This window comes from Haliotis rufescens, unplaced genomic scaffold (genome assembly GCF_023055435.1).
Source record: "Haliotis rufescens isolate VD_foot unplaced genomic scaffold, xgHalRufe1.0.p SCAF_2, whole genome shotgun sequence".
Lineage (NCBI taxonomy): Eukaryota > Metazoa > Mollusca > Gastropoda > Lepetellida > Haliotidae > Haliotis > Haliotis rufescens.
In genome coordinates this window covers 30,413,316-30,419,781 of record NW_025963890.1, presented here as the reverse complement: position 1 = coordinate 30,419,781, position 6,466 = coordinate 30,413,316, and the positions used below count along the sequence as shown (strand labels likewise).

At 37.8% G+C, this 6,466-nt stretch overlaps 1 long non-coding RNA gene across 2 annotated transcripts; it reads right to left on the bottom strand.

The window, feature by feature from the left end:
* Nucleotides 1–269: 269 nt before the first annotated feature.
* LOC125382049 lies at nucleotides 270–3,162 on the bottom strand. 2 transcript variants are annotated; one of them, XR_007222211.1, is made up of 4 exons: nucleotides 3,104–3,162; nucleotides 2,848–2,906; nucleotides 1,662–1,733; nucleotides 270–906 (listed from the first exon to the last, which is right to left on the bottom strand). It is a non-coding gene; the product is annotated as an uncharacterized LOC125382049 (long non-coding RNA). The 2 variants fall into 2 exon arrangements; XR_007222210.1 differs by lacking the exon at nucleotides 3,104–3,162 and having other exon boundaries at nucleotides 2,848–3,094.
* Nucleotides 3,163–6,466: the final 3,304 nt, after the last annotated feature.

Below are 6,466 nucleotides of genomic sequence, written 5' to 3'. Positions count from 1 at the left end.
ACCTTTTTCCAACTTCGACCCCTGTCCAAAGGAAGAGTTAGACCACAAACAAACTTTTTGTCTGGTTGTGACTTTGACCTTTGACATAACAGATCAATATGTCATCAGAGGTTTTCAGAGCAAAGGAAACATGTGTTATTTATCTTGAGATGCCCAAGCAATGCATGGTTTCATAAGATAAGTGTGGCTATTAAACTGAGGCAAAATCATGAAACATCCCCATTTACACAGCTGGCAAATGAAACATAAGCAACAATCAAATTATCAATTTCTTTTATTCATATGCCTATAGTATATCGCACATTGAACAGTGTTCACATGATGGTTCCTGATGCAGTATGCAATTTCATCCTATTCTTCAATACTCATAACAGAGTGTGATAACTGTTCGCTTGACAGTACCTACGGATTATGTTCACCAGTTCAGAGAACTTACTTTCCCTCGATCCTCCTTTTCTTTCTATATTGCCATGGATGAACAGGAACCAGGATGAGGGGATACCAGTTAGACTCTATCTCTGCTGCATTGTGTTAGTAGAATTGTGAACTTTCCATTTGGTGTTTGGGTCCACATTTAAAGACAATAAGTCCCATTTATCATTCCTTTCAAGTGTTTACCATATGGCTCAAGACAAGAATTTCCTGAATGTCCTGGAAGAATTCCACTCCAGCTTGGCATTGGTTGGTCTTCTCACATTAGCCAGACCAGCCTTTGTGTGTCCCAGTACCATTTGGCATACAACTCGGTCGGCCTCCATTGAAATAACAGGACCCTCGTCATCGCTGTCTGCAAATCACCTCTGATATCTGAAGGGGTGCAGCCTCTGTTTAGGACTCCCTTGTCTCGTCCTTCCAGACTGTCAACCTGGAGTACTCATCCAGGGATCTCAAGCAGGACTTCAGTTTCTGCAGCATTATGTAAAAAGATTTTAGCAATCAAAAAGATGGGTTGCCACATGTACTTACAGATAGAAGGCAGCAAAATCACTTAAGTTGTCATATGTGAGTCTTGTTATATGCTAAACATTTAAGATAATCACATCTCAAATCTCAACCAGACAAACCAGTGACTAATGTTATGAACTCGGTCCAGACAAACCGATGATAACTATTATGGACAATATCCCACATCACTGTGGTATGATTACATGCGATCAATGAGCCTACTCAATCACTACCTTATCTATTAATTAGGCTTGGAATGCTGGGAATCTTTTTAAGAGATGTCATTTAGTGATTGTTTCAACTCATCAACATGGAAAAATATATATTTACAATCCTTGTCATATAGCCAAACTATTGCTGGATGCAGTGTTAAATAAATGAGTTGGCTTTAACACTGCTTTGAACAGTATTCCAGATATATCACCGCATGTTAGCTTGATGTGGGAAGAAAGCCCTAAGTGATGCAGGTCTTTGATGAATCCAACGAGCATGTGTATAATGCTGACAAACCTAGCAACATAATCGGGGAGAACCAGGATTTGAACCCATGACTATAGGTTTCTGCTAAGCCCAAGAGATGCAACTCTGCACAGAAAATTGTAGTGCCTTAGATAATAGGACATCCGTGCCCACAGCGATAAGGAACAAACTGAAGACATATTTGCAAAATAACCATATGAACCAAACAGAATAATTTCAAAATATTTACCACTCACTTTTGCTCTTCTATGGTCTTTCTTTGCATTGATGCTGCACAGATGACTGTCTCTTATATTCATCCGGACATTCTACAAACATAAGTAGCATTCACATCACAGAAAAATGTCCAAACTGTACATGTTGTACATTTGATTCAAATGAAAAGACCCCGGTTGTGATTCCGACTTAGAACTACCCTAATCATAATAATTCATGTCAAACATTCAGAGATGACATTTATCCCCATATTTAACAAATGTCAAAACAATATTTTGACAACAAAGTCAGGGTCATTCAACACATACATTACATAGGAAATAACTTGTTCGAGGTGAATATCATTCCATGAATTATTGCCAAATTTTCTTGAAATGCAGATTAATGCAATGCAGTATTTACTTTTATTTCTAGGCTATTTGTTTGGCTTTTCCATGGCACTGTTTTGACAGAGATCTAACCTTGATATGACACTTTGTTCAGAAATGATATAAATAAGAGAATACTTTATTATTCCCGAGAAAATTTGGGTTACATTGTAAAAGCATGGAGAAACAAGCATAAGATTCATGATTTAAGTTAAATACACTCGACCCGTGAAGATTCCGGGGTAGAAAGGTCTTCAGCAACCCATGCTTGTCGTAAAAGGCGACTAACGGGATCGAGTGGTCAGGCTCGCTGACTTGGTTGATGCATGTCATTGATCTCAATTCCGTGGCTCGATGCTCATGATATCAATCACTGGGTTGTCTGGTCCAGACTCGATTATTTACAGACCGCCGTCATATAGCTGGAATATTGCTGAGTGCAGCGTTAAACAACAAACCAACCTAAATACACTCATACATACACACACAAACACAACATCCAAACACGAGGGTTAGAAATTGGCACTAGTCATTTTGACATTTTAAAGGTTTTGCTATATGCTATCATTTTAGGACTAGTGGACTGAAAGTGTTAGTTTCTACCGCTGCAAACACTAATCAACTAATGAATTGGGTGGTCAGACTAGGTTGTCATCATACTCTGAGGGCATGGATCTTTGCTGATAATAACAATCACTAGATTGCCTGGTCCATGATCAATTATTTACAGGCTGCCATCACAGAGCTGGACTATTGTGAGTGTGATGTTTCACATTGCATTGAAATATACCATGATGAATACATGTTGTTTGTATTTATCACAAACAAAAATACTCACTCAATACTTTGTATCCCCCCTGAGGATGTCTGTGAACCTCCCCACAAACCCTGAACATGCTGAAACAGAAAACAACTAACTTGTCTTTATCCTTTCAATGTTTCAGTGTGAATTTGTTAAAGATTGATAAGCTGTCATTATTCATTGTAATCCATATCTCACTTTCAGGTGGTTCAGGTGGCAACACATTATTGGAATTGAATGCCACATTTTGTTTGACATGCACTTTGCCAGATTTATACCCTTGGTAACTCACCCTCATCATCAAATCCCAGCGTTATGTTGAGAATAAGGACACGACCCTTAAAGTCCTGCACCTGTAGCTCTTATGCAAGCCCAAATAGAAATACCATGTCACAACAAACACTTGATCATAATAATAACAAAAGGTTTCCGAAAACAACAAAACTAAAAGGCCCTTGACGTTTACAGTAGTAACATGGAGATCAGGAAAATATCTAAATCAATCCATTTCATAAGATCTATGTATAGAAATCATGGAACATTATGTCTCGAAGCCCTGCTACGTACCTGGCATCCGCAAGCTGCTCAGTGCTCTTCCTTCGGCTGTCAATCGAGTTTTCGAAATACTTGACGTCATCGTTGTGAATGGCTCAGATGGATTTAGACCGGGATTTCCGTGTTAGAGGTGATTGAGAACAATGTATCGATACACGAGGTAGGCATATCGCAATCAAGCATCACGGTGTACATCGATTACACGAGGTTTGAGTGTTTGTTTACATTTGTGTTCCAAAATGGCGCCTACGGCCATACAGGGAATTATGGGTAGACTTGCTTGTCCCGGAATAACACGAGTTGGTCACGAATGACGAGCGGTCATTTCTGAAGCAGTTACGGAAAGAGACGAGGTTGGCCGATTACAGTTCATACAGGCCATATTGGGAGCCGCGGGGATTTCGACAGTGTGTATTAGGAAGTATACCTACGTCGTGTATGGAATATGTGTTTGCCTACCATGCCTAGATAAGGCAGTGTGACAAGGGATATCCCAGCGGACGGAATATCCCTACAGCAGAAATGTTTCACAACCTCGTCAAAATTGGCGATTGCAGCTGATGTAATACAGGGAGCTGAAGACGTGACATATTCAGACAGAGACTATATTACATATAGACTGTTACATGGTCTCTGATTCAGGTAAGGAATATGTGAATAATATGGATCACGTATTAAAGTTATTTATCATCTGTAAGCCACTTATTCAGTTTTATATATGTTAGTAAATGTGTGATTTTATTTTTGTATGATAAGCAATCTACCTAACTTATGTTAATCCTTGCTAATGTATATGATGTAGAAATATGTTTGCCTACTTATATTCCTTTAACTAGATACTCTAATGTGACTCATTTTCTTAGTTCATATCGTACCATCAAAGCAATCTGTGGTACTCACCAATCTGTGAGAATGGTTAATAGACTAAACTTACTTTTGCAGGTGTCAAGAATCAAGAACAAATTAAATGACAGAAGTTTTGCAACAGTGAACATAGTGAAGTGAAGTGGAAGATAAGACATTTGAAAGGTATACCATGATGACAACTTTATCATGTTGGGAATTTTGGCGGTGGGGTAGCCTAGTGGTTGAAGTGCTGAAGACCAAGGTTCCATTCTTGTCATGGTACCATGCATGGTACAATGTGTGAAGTTCATGTCAGGTGTCCCCCGCCGTGATATTGCTGGAATATTGCTAAAAGCAGCGTAAAACCATACTCACTCACTCACTCAGATTAGCTCAATGTCAAGCTGAAACTGGACTACAGGTATACTATAGGTATACTATTTATTTCATATTTATGTTAGTAAGTAGGAAATGAATAGTAATTTTATAGAAATTTCATATATATCTCCCCTTTCTGCCAACAACATCACAACATCTCCAGATAACAGACAACGACAATTAGTAGCCCTTTTTGCCAAAACAATGTGCTGTTTCCGCCTCACCCATAAGAGATAACTTAATAGATCGGGTGATCAGGCTCGGTGACCTGGTTCATGGCATCTGACAGTGACCATCTGACAGCGTGGATTGTTGTTCACAATATCAATCACTGGATTGTCTAGAATCTTGGGCCTACCTTTAGAATACAGTACCACAAACTTTTCGAACAGGTCACAATACCCTCTGATGTAATTTGTAGTATTTTGTTGCCTGACACACTGGCAAAATAATGCTTTGTGATGTCAGGGGTCATTGGGTGTACATATATATGCTCTTTTCAGTGGTCTATCGTCTCCACACGCTATGTTTTTGCATAAGCCCAGCAATGTTGACAGTTTTAATTATTTGTTTACTAAATATTGCCTGCGGCTGCGCATTTTATATCAAGTGCTTGTTTATGAAAGCACCTTTGTTTTCTATATGTTTTTTTATTTCATTTTTTACTTATTCCAGTGGTTAAATTGATTATATATTGAAACTTATAATGTGCAATAAGCGGGTTATAGCTAAAACGTCACCCATTGGCAAAACCCTTGCCGAAAGCGAAAACAGCGATTATTACTTGGCGAAAATGGCACCTTATTTTTTTTTTACCTTGGTAAAATAAATGAAATTAAACTTGGATTGATAACTTGCAAAGACCAATAATTGTGAAATGTTAAAACAAGTTTACATTAGAAATTACCCTCTACTCCAACGTATCCTATACGCGACTCAATTTATTGTGATAACATGCTTTGAAGTAAAATATATGGAATTAAACACACATCGTCTCATACAAACACAAATAGTTGTGAAACGTTAAAACAAGTTTACCTTAGAAATTAGCTCCCTACTCCAATTTACTCGCCGACTCTGATTGGCAGACGCAGCTAACTTATTGTGAATATATTATAAGCTTTGAAGTTTAAAGTACTCAATGTCAAGCTGAAACTGTATTTAAAAATCCTAACATGGTGCTGTCAGATCACAATTATTCACAGTGGCCTTTCGATGTATCATTTGAACATGTTGAAAGGTTTTACAAGAGATTTTTGTCAGTAATAACTGATGCTATTTCTGCCCTAACATGACAACAAATAAATCAACCAATATGGAACTATTTTATTGATATGTGGCAACAAACATACTTCAGGCTGTAAATTTTACAAATGGGTCAATATCTATGTCATCTTGTTTCTCCTAATGTCTGTGCAGGTGCTCGCTACAATTTTGGAACTTCTTTACAGCTACAAACAGAAAATACCAGAACAGTTTACTACTACAAATCAAATACTGTATGGGTTTCACTGAAAGTGTTGCCACAACTGAAAATCTTCAAATACCTATATTTGGCTATAAATTTGACTATGGTTTCTGTCAAATTATCTATTCCTGCCTCAGGTAAGGATGCAGTGATTTATTTAAGTGCACACATGTATCACAGATATACTCCTGAAGTCTATGAAAGTTATTTACAAGTGATACACATAAGGACTTAAAGGAGGAAATGTATTGATGTCAACTTCTTTATTATGAGGATCACAAAATTTCTGAGTATATACTTACTCCTTCATTAGGTTAATATTCACGATTCTGCTCCAATTGCTTAGATCAATGCCCACATTGTCAATCACTGGGTCGTCTCGTACAGACTCGATTATTTACAGATCAC